This window comes from Pristis pectinata, chromosome 9 (genome assembly GCF_009764475.1).
Source record: "Pristis pectinata isolate sPriPec2 chromosome 9, sPriPec2.1.pri, whole genome shotgun sequence".
Taxonomy (NCBI): Eukaryota; Metazoa; Chordata; class Chondrichthyes; order Rhinopristiformes; family Pristidae; genus Pristis; species Pristis pectinata.
This window is the reverse complement of record NC_067413.1, coordinates 96,734,733-96,750,093: the sequence shown is the minus strand read 5'-3', so window position 1 is coordinate 96,750,093 and position 15,361 is coordinate 96,734,733. Positions and strand designations below refer to the sequence as shown.

General features: G+C 40.6%; 1 pseudogene; it reads right to left on the bottom strand.

Annotated features, from left to right (window-relative positions):
• LOC127574035 (cyclin-dependent kinase 13-like) overlaps window positions 1–15,361 on the bottom strand; it is a 75,993-nt pseudogene that overhangs the window by 56,654 nt on the left and 3,978 nt on the right.

Sequence of the window (15,361 nt, the reverse complement as noted above, 5' to 3'; positions counted from 1 at the left end):
CCACCCAACTGGCTGGAGTGTTCGAGGGCATCTTCAACCTCTCACTGCTGCAGTCTGAGGTTCCCACCTGCTTCAAAGGAGCAGCAATTATACCAGTGCCCAAGAAGAGCAGGGTGAGCTGCCTCAACGAATATCGCCTGGTAGCACTCGCATCTACTGCGATGAAGTGCTTTGAGAGATTGGTCATGCCCAGAATTAACTCCTGCTTAGGGACTTGAATCCGCTGCAATTTGCCTACCGCCAAAACAGGTCTACAGTGGATGCAACCTCACTGGCTCTCCACTTAGCTTCGGAGCACCTAGACAACAGCAAAACATATGTAAGGTTGCAGTTTATCGATTACAGCTCAGCATGCAATACTATCATCCCCTCAGTACTAATAACCAAGCTTCAAAACTTGGGCCTCAGTACCTCCCTCTGCAACTGTATCCTTGACTTCCTTATCAAAAGACCACAATCAGTGCGGATCCGTAATAACATCTCCTCCTTGCAAATCAACACAAGCACATTGAGGATGCATGCTTAGCCCACTGCTCGACTCTCTCTGGACTCATGACTATGTTGGTAAGCACAGCTCAACCACCATCCACAAATTTGCAGATGACACCTTTTGTTGGTAAGATCTCAGATGGTGACAAGGAAGCATACAGGAATGAGATGGATCAGCTGTTTTGAGTGGTGTCGCAACAACCTCACACTCAACGTCATCAAGACCAAGAACTGATTGTGGACTTCAGGAAGGGGAAGTCGGGAGAACACTCACCAATCCTCATTGAGGGGTCAGCAGTGGAAAAGGTGAGCAGTTGCAAGTTCCTGGGTGTCTTGGAGGATCTATCCTGGGCCCAACACATTGATGCAATCACAGAAGGCGGCACACCAGCAGCTCTACTTCCTTAGGAGTTTGAGGGGATTTGGTACGTCACCAAAGACTCTTGCAAATTTCGATAGATGTATTGGTGGAGAGCATTCTGACTGGTTCCATCACCGCCTGGTACGGAGGCTCCAATGAGCAAAATCAGAAGAGGCTGCAGAGGGTTGTAGACTCAGTCAGCTCCATCACAGGCACAACTCTCCCTGCCATCAAGGACATCTTCAAGAAGCGGTGCTTCAAGAAGGTGGCATCCATCACTAAGGACCCTCACCATCGGGGATATGCCCTCTTCTAGTTACTACCATCGGGGAGGAGGTACAGGAGCCTGAAGATCCACACTCAACGTTTCAGGAGCAGCTTCTCCCTGCTGCCATCAGATTTCTGAATGGTTCATGAAACCAGTGAACACTTCAAGGCCCCAGCAATCTGCTCCCTTGCTTCCATAGCCTGGGATGCATCTCGTTAGGCATTGGGGGAACTGTACAACATTATTTGTTCCAAGACAGCTAACACCCTGAGGATAGGTTGAGTGAGCTAGGGCTTTTCTCTTTGGCGAGGAGAAGGATGAGAGGTGACTTGATAGAGGTGTACAATATGATAAGAGGCATAGATTGAATGGACAGCCAGAGACTTTTCCCCAGGGTGAAAATGGCTAACACAAGAGGGCATAATTTTAAGGTGATTGGAGGAAGGTCTCAGGGGGATGTCAGAAGTAATTTTTTTTTAAACACAGAGTGGTAGGTGCATGGAACGCACTGCCAGCAGAGGTCATGGGGACAGATACATTAGGGACCTTTAAGAGACTCTTAGATAGTCACGAATGATAAAGAAATGGAGGGCTATGTGGGAGGGAAGGGTCAGATAGATCTTAGAGCAGGATAAAATGTTGGCACAACATCATAATGTACTGTGTTGTAATGTTCTATATATCTCAATCTTCTCAAAGTTAATGAGCTCCTTAGCCCCAGCACCTTCAGGAGCTTTATGATCTTCCCTCCAACACAAAGTCAAAAATGGGGATATTCCTTGATTGCATTCTTCTGTATCATAGACAACTCTTCAAAAAGAAAATGAAGCACTTTTCACCCATATAGGGCAGGGCCTGGTCGAAACCCGTGAAGTACCATTTGCACCACATCACCAACGTGCTATCATCTTTTCAAGTCAAGCAACTGGACCAGCCATGAAAATGACTAAAAGAACCAGATTACTATCCTGCGACTGGGTCACCTGACTCCAAAAGTTTATCATCTACAAAGGCAAAAATCAAAGTGTCTGATACAATACTCAACACCTACTCAGAATGACTGCAACTCCAGTAGCACTACAGCCATTTACTGGCACCAAATTAATACACCTTCCTACAGAAAAGCACTGCAGTACAATGCATACTGCCTACAAGACACAACACAGCAACAATCTGCAACCTATTGCACCTGCTCATCACCCCAAGGTTATCTGCTAAATCAGACATCTCCAGAAGTTGGGACATTCACCACATTGTTTCATCACTGGGTTAAAATCTTTGATCTTCCTACCTGAAAGCAATGTTGCAGCATATTGACCAAATGGACTGCAAATATCCATGGCTGTTTACTGGTATCTTAAGGGCAGCAGAGGATGGCAATAGACATTGGCCTTGGTACGAACACCAATAAAAATGTTGATTCTTTACTTTTAAAGTATATTCTATGAGCTGCTCACAAATAATATTTGAATATTCTTGCTGCAAAACGACCAACTAAAATACCTACTATCAATATCACACAGTTTGATAGCCAAGCTTATCAACACTTGATACGAAGCAGCATTCACCAATGTTTCTGTTAATAGACCTGGCTCTGATTTATTCCTTTGTCCCACCAGTTGAGAAAATTTCTTCCTATCTAACCTGAGGCAGTTCTGCTTTCAGACAAAATTTGAGCAAGGGTAAGAAGCCTGATTTTAAGTACTCATATCCTGGAATGTTTTAGTGTTGCATATTACAAAAATTGGGAGAGACCACTATGGAAAAACCCAAAATCAAGGAAGGAAGGTTTTTAAAAAACCAATGTACCACTTAACCAGAAACCTCTTCAGGTTAACAAGCATCCCAGTGATGAATGAACAAATAGAACATGGCAGGAGTCAAAAGGTCTCAAGTTTCCAGAGGTTAAAACAGAAAAGCATCCAAATAGTCAAGTCTTGAAAAAGCAGACACGAAGGCTCTGGCAGCAGATAAGCCAAGGCAGAGGTTACAACGGGTGTTAGTGCAGAGGTGGAAATAAGAGCAGGTCAATGAAAGAGTGGCATAATTGAAAGATAAATATCCCCAAATCCATTGTACATGAACAAACAAACTTGCAGGCCCTCTGGCCCAAGTCAACACTGATTCTTCCACCCAATGTACAGTATTCCTACATTACCACATTTTCCCCATTTTCTTTCTTCTCCCTACATTCCCATTCTCTGCCACCCCAATTCTACCACTCACCCATACTCTCAGGGCAATTTACAAAGGTCAATCAACCTACCAACCTGCAATTCTTTGGAATGTGGGGGGAAACCAGAGCACCTGGTGCTGTTCATACAAGGACTGTTCATGCAGTTAACAAGGAGAAAACAAATGCCACACAGCTCAGGACTGAACCCAGGTCTCTGGTGCTGAGAGGCAACAGCTCTGCTCACTATGCCACCCTAGTTACTGTCAAAAGTTCACTCAAGCTCTCCGAAACATATTGCAAGAGAAAAGTACTGATCACAGAGCACTTTTCACTTCCAGTTCACTGTGTCCCAAAGCAATATATAGCCAATGAATTACTTTAAGTGTAATCATTGCTACAACATAGGAAACAAACCTGCCAAATTGTACACAAACAGTAGAGCAGATTTGACAGTTATTGTGACAATGATATTGAGAGCACACTAAATATTGGCCAAAATACAAGGGATAACTTCCCCAATTTGAATTTGTGACATTTATTGCCTCAACTGAAAAAAAATGAGACAACAGTGCAATCCTCCTCAGTATTACACAGTCAGCCTAGATTTCTGCTCACATCTCTGGAGGAGGACTGGAACCTACAACTACTAACTCAAGTGAGAATGCTAGCAACTGAGCCATCAAAATCAACCTCGAATTTTCCAACCAAGGAACAGCACTTGCTGGGGGTACACACAACCCAAAACAATGGTATGGTTTTTCATGAACACATTTTGGAAAGGAAAGCAGTATAGAACATTACTTCAATGTCTCCCAAATTGCATTAAGTATTCAACAGATACCTTTCCCAAAACTTTGTAAAAATACTACAACTTCTTCATTTCGGGTCATCAGCAACTGTTCTAGTTACTTGGAAAATGTTGCCAAATATACCTGGCTAATATGACTTATGAAATCAGACAAAACTAAATTTAATACAGCTTAGTTTAGGCAATTTAAAGTGCTCCTGCAAGCCACTTTGGAAAGGACAAAGTCCATAGCTCAGTTATGTTTCCTCTTATCAAGTTCACAGGGTCATGATATTCTTAGTCAGTAACATTAATGGTATAGCCAACAAATTGGCTGAACTCTTAAATCAGTTTCTGGCACATTTAACAGCTGAGTTATTGATACTCTGCACAGTATTTCTGTACACAGCAGTCCCCATCTTTAGCCATCATAGTTTCAAACTTCACAGCACATAACAGCAATATGTTGTTATTGTCACTTCAAAGATTCTAGGACCTAGAAGCAATCAATATTTTTTCCTCATTCCTTAATATGCTGTTACACTAGTAGTAAAAATATAATTTTTGAACAAAAGTTAAAACACAACATCCTCAGAGGAAGTCAAAAAAAAAAGAGCAATTAAGTAGAGTATCTTCCCAAAGTACAAGCAGAATGGAATCACTTTTTCTTTATAAACCTGGAACCACTGAGAATATAAGACTGTAATATCAAACATCATGAGGAGTGTTATTAAACTCTACACTTAAAATGATTTTGTTTTCATGTACATCTTAAACAACTTGAAAGCCAATGAACCTTGAACATGACAAAATATCCCAAGCATTCAGGGTCTCAAGAAAAAGAATGGACAGTTTCGAAAGGCAAAAAGAGCAGTGGGGGTGGGTATTGTATCAAAGGTTTGAAACACAACAAGGGACAAAGACAAGAAATCATTGTTGCTATGAACGTGTAGTAGTAATGGGGAACAAGGAAATGGCGGAGGAGCTAAATAAGTAGTTTACAACAGTCTTCAGTGTCAGACACCTGTAACATGCCAGAAGTTCAAGAGTCAGGGGGCACAGGTAAGTGCAGTGGCCATTACTAAGGAGAAAGTGGATAAATTACCTGAGCCAGATGGACTACACCCCAGAGTTCTGAAAGAGGTAGCTGAAGAGATTGTGGAAGCATTAGTATGGAGTCAGGGAAGATCCCAGAGGACTGGGTAATTGCAAATGTGACACTGCTGTTTAAGGGAGGAAGGCAAAAGACAGCAAAGCATAGAACAGCCAGCCTGACCTCGATGGTTGGTAAGATTTGAAGAGTTCAATATCAAGGACGAAATTTCAGAGTACTCGGAAGTATGTGATAAAATACGGCAAAGTCAACATGGTTTCATTAAGGGGAGATCTTGCCTGACAAATCTGTTAGAATTCTTTGAGGAGGTAACAAGCAGGTTAGACAATGGAGAGTCAGTGGATGTTATTTACTTGGATTTTCAGAAGGCCTTGGACGAGGTGCCGCACATGAGGCTGCTAAACAAGATAAGAGTCCATGGAGTTCGAGGCAAGGTACTAGCATGGATAGAAGATTGGCTGACTGGCAGAAGTCAGAGAGTGGGAATAAAGGGGTCCTTTTCAGGGTGGCTGCCAGTGCCTAGTGGTGTTCCCCAGGGGTCAGTGTTGGGACCGCAACTTTTCACTTTATACGTTATTGATCTGGATGAGGAATTGATGGCAATGTGGCCAAGTTTACAGACAATACCAAGACAGGTGGAGAAGTACGTAGCGTTGCAGAGGCAGGGAGTCTGCAGGAGGCCTTGGACAGGTTGCAAGAATGGTCAAAGAAGTGGCAGATGGAATACAGCATAGGGAAGTGTGGAGTTATGCACTTTGGTACAAAGAATAAAGGTATAGACTATATTTTATATATAAAATGGGGAGAAAATTCAGAAATCAGAGGTGCAAAGGGACTTGGGAGTCCTAGTTCTGGGTTCCCTCAAGTTTAACTTGCAGGTTGAGTCGGTAGTAAAGAGGGAAAATGTTACGTTAGCATTCATTTCGAGGACCAAAATACAAAAGCAAGGATGTACTGCTGAGGCTTTACAAGGCATTGGTCAGACTGCATTTGGAATACTGTGAGCAATGTTGGGCCCCCTATCTAATGAAGGATGTGCTGGCCCTGGAGAGGGTCCGGAGGAGGTTCACAAGAATGATCCCAGGAACAACAGGCTTAACATACGAGGAGCGTTTAATGTCTCTGGGCCTATACTCAATGGAGTTCAGAAGAATGAAAGCCTGGTCTCTTTAAAGCTGAGATGAGGAGGAATTTCTTCAGCCAGATGGTAAATCTGTGGAATTCATTGCCACAGAGGGCTGTCAAGGCCAAGTCATTGGGTGTATTTAAGGCAGAGATTGGTAGATTCTTGATTGGTGAGGTTAAGAGTTATGGGGAGAAGGCAACATAACGGGGTTGAAAAATCAGCTACGATCAAATCTTGAGTAGATTCCAAGCTGAATGGCTGACTTCTGCTCCTATATTCTATTGTCCAAGGCAAACATGCCAGCCAATTGCTCACTACAAGATTATTAAACTGCCAATGAATGAATTATTTGATGCTCCTGAGCAGGACAAAGAATACTCACTGCTGCACTTCAGATGGCACATTGAATTCTTTCTAGTTTTGGAGGCACCTTCAAATTAAATTGAAATTAGATTATGTATTCAGTCACACACTATATACATGTAGTAATGTTAATGCTATCGGACTATGAAAATCACCAACTCAAACTTGATTCCCAATCTGCACTTATTCTGGCTTTTCTTTGAAGTTTTTGTTTGCAGTTGCAAAGGGTGTACATTAAACAAATGAGCTACATAGTTTCGTCAAGTGACAATGTGAATGAGTAGGGTTTGACACCACTTCAAATGCCCAAAGACTGAAGGATCCCATTAAGGTAACATTGCAGTTCAGAGTAGAATAGCTAAAGAAAGCAATGCAAATCATCTGATCAGAGGTAGCAACTAATTCAAATAAAGCAATTTAATGTGGAGTACAAATATAATTTCACAGCATTCAAAGTAAAAGTGTGCAACACCAATGTGAATTTAAGGTCATTAATATTTTGAACTTTGAAGTTTAATTCTCAATATGATTTTAATTTTAATTCTCAAAATTTGTGAATCACCAAGATGACTAGCAGAGACAAAACTTTGTGGATTTTAGTTGTTTATCAACCCAAGGCTTATTAAAATCACAGCTGTGAAAATGTCATTTGCCTCAGTACAACAACCATAATGAAGTGAATGCTTTAATTCAGATAGTGGTACGCTAAAGGTTTGAAGACAAGTCCAACTGTTGCATGCTAAGTGATGGCAAATCCAGTTATAGTCTGGCAAACTAATAAAATTGCTGTTGATTTACAATTGAAATGCCACAAAATATCACAGCCTGCACAAGGGGAAAGAAAACAACAGGAACAAGAAGTATGCCATCTTGCACAACACCCCTCACACCCCAAGCCAATTCCACATCAATCAGTAATTTCTACTAATTTTCTAGCTCAATTCTACTGCTTTCTTGCACTACCTCCATACCCCTCAATTAAACCAAGAAACCAATCTGTTTTGTCAATCTCTATCAACAATTTAGTACCCAGACATCTATGGGATAGACAATTGTGAGAGAAGAAATTTCTCTGCTCAGATGAGATCTTTTTCTGAGACTGTGACTTCTGATTCTAAACTTCTCAGTCTGACAAAACATCCTCCCAGTATCTACATTATCAAACACCTTAAAACATTTTAAATAGTTCACTGAAACCACTTCTAAGCTAGATAATTTATGGACTCATGGGTAATAAGAGCATTAAAAAAAAAAGCAGGCCACTTGAATCCTTATGCAAGTTCTGCCATTCAATAAGATCAGTTCTTCCCCTCTACCAGTACTAGTCTGGTAAACTTCTTAAAGGTCCATACATCCTTCTTTGGTCCAAGGAGAGGAAAACTGTACACAGGTGTATTCTGAATAATGCCTCATATAATTGTAGCAAAGACACTAATTTTACACTCTTAAAAGCCAACTTTCCTAATTACTCACAATACTTGCATCCTAACACTTCAATTTATGTCCAAGCACACCCAGGTCTGCTTCAATGACATGTCGTACCTTCTCATTACTTAAACAATCCTTTTTTCCTTTCCCCAAAGTAGGTCCTAGGGATTGGTCAGCTTTTGGTTCCATTTGCTCCTGAGATATTTCTCTACTGATAATAAATCTTTTAACTCTATTCTCACTAGGCCCTCAATTCTCCACCATTTTAAAAAGGTTGTTGTTTGTTGTCCATCAGATACAAAAACATACCACATTAAGACTTTATTATCAGTGAGACATGGTGACAAGGACATCCTGCTAAGGCCCTTTCCATAATAAATGTACGACACGACTTAGTCTCCATTCCTAAAATCACAGCTCTGGAAGCTTTAAACATTACTTGGTGGTGGTGGTGGGAGTGAAGTCCCGTGATGAGATTCTCCCTCATCTCCACAGTTACCTTCATCCTAATACCTTCCAAATCAGAGGTTTCTCTAACTCCCAGTGACTTGTACCAGTGAAAAACTGGAGACTGGGAGAACTTCCAGGAATTGCACCTGACACTCAACTCTGCTCTCATTCAACATAATTAGGAACTGTCCTAATTAGGGAGCATTTTAGTCTTTTATAATTTAATATGACCTTTAACTCTTTTTGTTAGTCACAGTCAGACCACTTGATTCATTACAATGGAATAGAAACCAAGAAACATTGTGCTTTCACACAGAGCATCTACATTTTACTTAACTATCTGAAAAATGAGAAAATAATTTAAATATTCTTTTGCCACCGAAGGATTGTATGATTCTTAAGCTTATTTCAATTTTTTCATCCAAGGGTAACAATAAAGTTAACCTGGCATGAAAGCAAACAAAGCTTTCAAGAAATCACATGAATTCAGTGCTTATTCAGGAAAAGTACATTCACACTGCCGCGTGCAACATTTTCTGATGTCAGCATCGAGGATTCCATGATTAGAAATGGCATCATAGGATGCAAAGTATTCTCCGAGAAATATTCAGTCCTAACCTATAGGAGATTGGATCCAAATTCTGCCACAACATCCACTTCCCTCTGATCTAACTTTGGCACAAACCCCTGGTATTTTCTGATGGTACACGTCCAAGGACTTGTTTGTTTTTTTTGGTCACGATGACACGGTTAGCAAGAAACAGATTGGCATTCTGTGTGCTTATGTTCTCATCTAAAATATAGATATTCAAATAGAAGTCATGATCCTGCTTGAATTGCTTTCCCCTAATACAGATCACTCCCAAAAGCTGGCAGAAATCGGGGATCAATTTTACAGCCTCTTACCTTGTGTGCTATGTGACATGCCAAATGTTATATCTGTTCTTTAAGCCTCCAGTGGAAATTTAATGACCCATTTAGAAATAACTAATTACATCTCACTTAGTTGAAGTCAAAAATGCCCAGTTTTACATCACCTAAATGAAAAAGCCAATTGAGAGAAAAGATTTGGGTTATTGGTAATTCCTTACACTCAATGCCCAATTCAACTACTTTATCAAAATACCCAATGAAAAGTTAGATTTCAGGACAAAGATTTGGGAAAATACACCCAAACATGATGTTTTTACGATCTTTAACCAACATTTCTGCTTCTCTTCATTTCCAGGTCTTGGTCAAACACTGACAAAAGGAATACAAATAAATTGCTCAAAATAAAAGGCTCTTCTGCAAAATGTGAAACATTCTAAACCTGACTATGCTAAAAGCCATTCCAACAAACCCAGCTGTTCCATAGAACATAAACTGCTCTTTCAGAAATCAAAACCCATACAAAACAAAAAATAATTTTTAACCCAGAAGGTTGTCTAGCATAGAGCCACGAAGATTCTATCCAGAATGGGAGGACAGCCAAGTATGTAAAATGAATCAAATTTTGTTTCAAAGACCCAACAAACTTCTTTGCAAGACTTAAAAACTTTACACAGCATTACCAAAATAGAAACATGTATTAGAACAAGATAATAACTCTTCAATAATGATCTGAATCCATTTAAAATATGACTACCTTAGAAGAAAGCTTATATAGATTAAGGTAATCAGGACTTCATCAAAGCAAAGGTTATTAGAAGTGGCAAATAATCCTCCCCTTCTATAAATCCAGTTCATGTGTTGTGGGACTAAAATTACTCCAAGTACAAGACTTCTTTTCTCAGCAAATTGCCATGATTTACAGTAAAGCACCTCAAGTATTTTTCTACAATTAGTACTCCTTTAAAACTAGACCAAATTCATTACTACTTACATAATTCAACTCAAAAACAAATGCCAATTATGTAACAAGGATAACTAAAGCCTCCAACGCTTATTTTACAATCAGATAAAAATACCATTGAAGGTATATTTCCAAAATAAATTCTCATTACATATCAGCAGGATATAGACCAGTTGGAAATGAGGGCAGAGAAATGGCAGATGGAGTTTAATCTGGACAAATGAGAGGTGTTGCACTTTGGGAGGTCAAAAGAAAGGGGAAGGTATACAGTAAATGACAGGACTCTTAAGAGCATTGACATACAGAGGAATCTTGGAGTGCAAGTCCATAACTGCCCAAAAGTGGCAACACAAGCAGATAGGGTGGTAAAAAGGCATATGCCTTATCTGTTGGGATGTTGAATATAAAAGTCAAGCAGCCATGTTGAAGCTGCATAAAACTTTGGTTAGGCCACATTTGGAGTATTGCGTGCAGCTCTGGTCACATCATAGGAAGGATGTGAAGAGAGGGAACAGAAGAGGTTCACCAGGATGTTACCTGGATTAGAGAGGGTTAGCCGTAAGGAGAGGATGAACAAACGTGGACTGTTTTATCTGAAGCATCAGAGGCCGGGGGGGTGGTGACCTGATAGAAGCATGTAAAATACTGAGAGGCACAAACAGGGTAGATAGCCAAGAGTCTTTTTTCCCCCCAGGGTGGAAATGTCAGAGTAGACGGGCAGTAGATGTCTAGTAGAGGGGCATAGCTTTAAGGTGACAGGGAGAAAGTTTAAAGGAGATTTACAAGGCAGGTTTTTATTTTTACAGAGGGGTAGGTGTCTAGAATGCGCTGCCAGGGGAGGTGGCAGAAGCAGATATGATAATAACACTTAGAGGCATTTGAACAGGAATGTGAACAGATGGGGATTAGAGGGATACAGACCTGGTACAGGCAGATGGGATTAGTTAGATTGGCAAGGTCAGCAGGCATCATGGGCCGAAGGGCCTACTCCTGTGCTTCTATGTTCTATAGGTTGATAGATATATCATGCAATTTATGTTTTCATGTCAATACATCACATCTTTGTAGCTTTACATTATTCATAGGCAACGAGTCCAAGGAACACTATTAATCAACAAGATTGCACATGCTTCAGAGTGTCACATTTTCTTCTTGATAACTGACTACATTTCATTGTCTAAAGGGTGCAGGGATGTCCTGAGGTCATGAAAGCCACTAAATGAATCCAGTATGTTCTTTATAAATCATAGTACCAACTTAAAGTCACTAAATCAGTGGGAGGGACTAAGGAGGAGTGGCAGATACCTTGCTTGTTTTAAATATTTAACTAAACTGGTTAGAATTTGTCAAAAAAATTGTATCTTTCCTGGTAATTTTTAATACTATTTACTTCAACACTGGTGGTCACCATTCAGCCCATTGGACTCGTGCAAGCCTCCAAAGTAATCCCGTCAGTTCCATTTTCCCTCTCCCCATTTTCCTTAGCCCATCAACTTATTCTCCCTCAATTTTTTTGCCACTTACCAACATTAACAGGTAATGTATTGTGATCAATTAACCTACCAGCACATCTTTGGGGTGTGGAAGGAAACTGGAGCACTCAGCATAAATCCATGTGGTCACAGGGACAATGTACAAACTCCACACAGACTAGGGCCCCTGGAACTATGAGGCAGCAGCACTAACTGCACACCCAATGATACATACAAATAACCAGATTTTGTTGAACCCAATTTCATAACTTGAAATGAGTTTGTCACAACCTCCAAAGTTTCTTACACGTGACCCCCACATTACGTGGAGGTTGCCTAACCAGGAAACTTTCCGTATCTCGATTTTCCAAAACAGAAAGCCATATCATCTGTGCATGCATCAAGAAACAAGAGCTGAAAAAAAATTACTTACACTTCCCCCCCACCCCCCCAACATAAATTCTGAGAGAGCAAATTTTATTCTGCATCTCAAAGTTTAGGTAGTGATTTGTGAATTCGGTGAGGGCATATTTCTGTTACCCAAAAGACCGTAATGCAGGGGGTCACCTGTACTGCAAGTACTACTGAATGACTATGGTTCTAGGATGCATCAAATGCAACAGAGATGAAGAATACAACACACTGTGCAAGATCTTTTTCTTACTGCTACATTGGCCATTGACAGCTGAGAGGCCTGTAGCAGACGAAATCATAGTGTGCAGAAGGCAGTCAACACGGGTAACTGCCTTGTGCATATTACGGTCATATTTTAGTCCAGTAAGCTCTTACCCATTTCAAAATCTGACCCAAATAGCAAAGGACTAAGGAAGACAAAAGGGACTGCAGGCACTAGAATCTAGAACAAAAATAGAACAAAGTCAAGTAGCATCTGTGGAGGCAAAAGGTGCAAGTTGACATTTCAGTTCAAGACCTGCACCAGGACTGCGAGGGAACAGGAATAGCGGAATATTGGAGCACATGGGGGCAGGATAAAGGCTGGTGGGTGATAGTTGGAGCCAGATGGGGAGGGGTTAATGGGCAGATGGAACCAATTTTTTTTTTGGGGAGGGGGAAGGAAACAAAGGGAGAAGAAAACTAGTTAGATGAATAGTTCTCTTCCCATACATACTCACACATCCACCTAATTTTCTTCTCTATAGAAGCTTGTCAGTTTGTACTCCACCTCAGGACTTTTGCTTTCAAGTCATGGTGAGTAGCCAAGTAACATTCACCCCCTACACCAAGTTGGCCTCAGGAATTAATTGTAAGTATAGACTAAACTAATTTATTAATCCAGTAACACAAATATACTGCTATAATTTAAACATTTCATTCAAGATCCCAAAATACAGTTTCCTACTGATCTATCAAACTGGAACCCCAAATTACTGAAATGATACATGGCATGAATCAAGGAGAGAAGGGGGAGCTTTCCCACTTCCCTGGTCAATGTTTATCCCTCAACCAATGTCACTAAAACTGATCACTCACAGCCAGACTCCGCGTTACAGTGTTTGGGTAATGGTAATTTGCCCTTACAGAATTCACAAATCATTACCCAAAAATTTGAGATACTGAATAAAATTTGCTCTTATGGAATTTATGTGAAGAAAAATAAACAATATTTATGTTTTTTTTTACAACTTGTGCTTCTTTATACATGTGTGCATGACACAGCTTTGCATTACCTGGGGGGGTGGGGGGGGGGGGGGGTGGAAATCGCAATATGGACCATCCAAAGTAACAATGTGCAAACATTATCATAAGCTTCAATATCAATTCTTTGCTACTCTGCCCCAACTCAGGTCTACAGCAACTTTTACCTGCTCACATCCTCTTGCTCATCCTTTGTCAGCACTAGGGGCAGAGGTAGTGGTGGTAACGTTGATGTAAGCGGCTGTGAATTCTTTTCTTTCTCTTTTGTAGATTCACTTGGCACAGCTTGCTTGGGTTTTTCTTTTGGTGTGGTGGACTCCACTTTAATTGTCAGAGTTTTGGGATTTTTTGTTACCAAGTTTATCGATATCGCTTCCTTTTTGTCCAGGGTTGATTCATGGTCTATTTTCACCTCTTGGGTAATAGTCTTAGTTTTCGGTTTCTCGTTTTTAACTGCTATTTGGATTCCAGTGTTCGATGGGGAAGCAGGTGCTCGCTCTGACTTGAGCTTAGTCGCTTCCTTTGTATCCTTTGTCTGAGATGTGTAGCCTGCTGTTGAACTGGCATTGCTACTTGCCTTGGCAATAGTCACATTAAGTGCATTAGAGGTTTTAGTATTATTCTTAGCAGCCTCAACAGCTCTTGCTTTTTTATGCTTACTCAGCTCAGCAGCAAGACTAGTCTTATAAGTTAAACTGTTTGGTGAAATGCTTGACTGCCGACTGCGAGACCTTGACACACGATGCTTGCTGCGGGATCTTGAGCGTCTGGAATAATACGGACTTCTGCTCCGTGACTTAGGTCTCCTGAAAGTGCAAATCATGAAATCAATAAAGATCCAATTAACTGGATAAAAAGTACAAGTCATTTATTGCAACTTATTCAGACTTTAAGTTAAAGTAAGCACCACCATTTCTGATGAAGTAGTTTCTTGCCGTAAGAAATACAAATTGAAAAATGTTGGAATTGACCCACATGAATTCAGCAAAGTAGTGGAATTTTTAAATTACTTCAGAGGAGCTTTGAATTATTATGCTTCTAATATATAACCCAACACCTAAAATTTGCAGCTTTCTTGGCTTATTTGAGTAAAGCAGCTGGTAAAAGCAAAAAACCTCAATATTCCTGTTCCATCCTCCATCATAATGCAACCAAGTATCAGTTAAATGGAAGGCTGCTCAGAATTTTAGCTACAAGGAGAGATTGTCTGGGATTATTTTCTTTGGAAGAGAGGAGGACAAAAGGTAGATATAATCACGAGATGTGGATACCTCTGGCAATGCCAGGATTTAATATCCATTCCCAATTACCCCAAACTAATGAAGTCACATGTAGGAAAGAGCAGCAGCATTCAATTTCCCAGTTGCCATGGTGGGATTCAAATTCATGCCACATTCATGGCTAGGTCAGCATATCCTATGGCTATGGAAGTATCTTTTCCTTTACTGGAGTGATTAACAGCTAGTGATTAGGTTTAAGTTTAAAGTAACAGAGAATCATGGGAACACAAGAGATTACAAATACTGGATTCTGCAGCAAAAGAAAAACTACTGAAGGAACTCAGCAGATCAAGCAGCATCTGTGGAGGCAAAAGGATGGTCCATGTTTTGTGTTAACGCCCTGCATCAGGACTGAGTGGAGAGGGAATATAGCCGGTATAAAGAGGCAAGAGGGAGGGGCGAGACGGGGCTGCTAGGTGATTGATGAAACTAAATGAAGTAGGGAATGATGGACTGCAACTTTTTGCCTGAAAGCAGACTGGAAACAGAAACCCTCATTACATCCAAGTAGTATCTGGATGAGTATTTGATGTAACTTACGGGCCCAGGATTAGCTA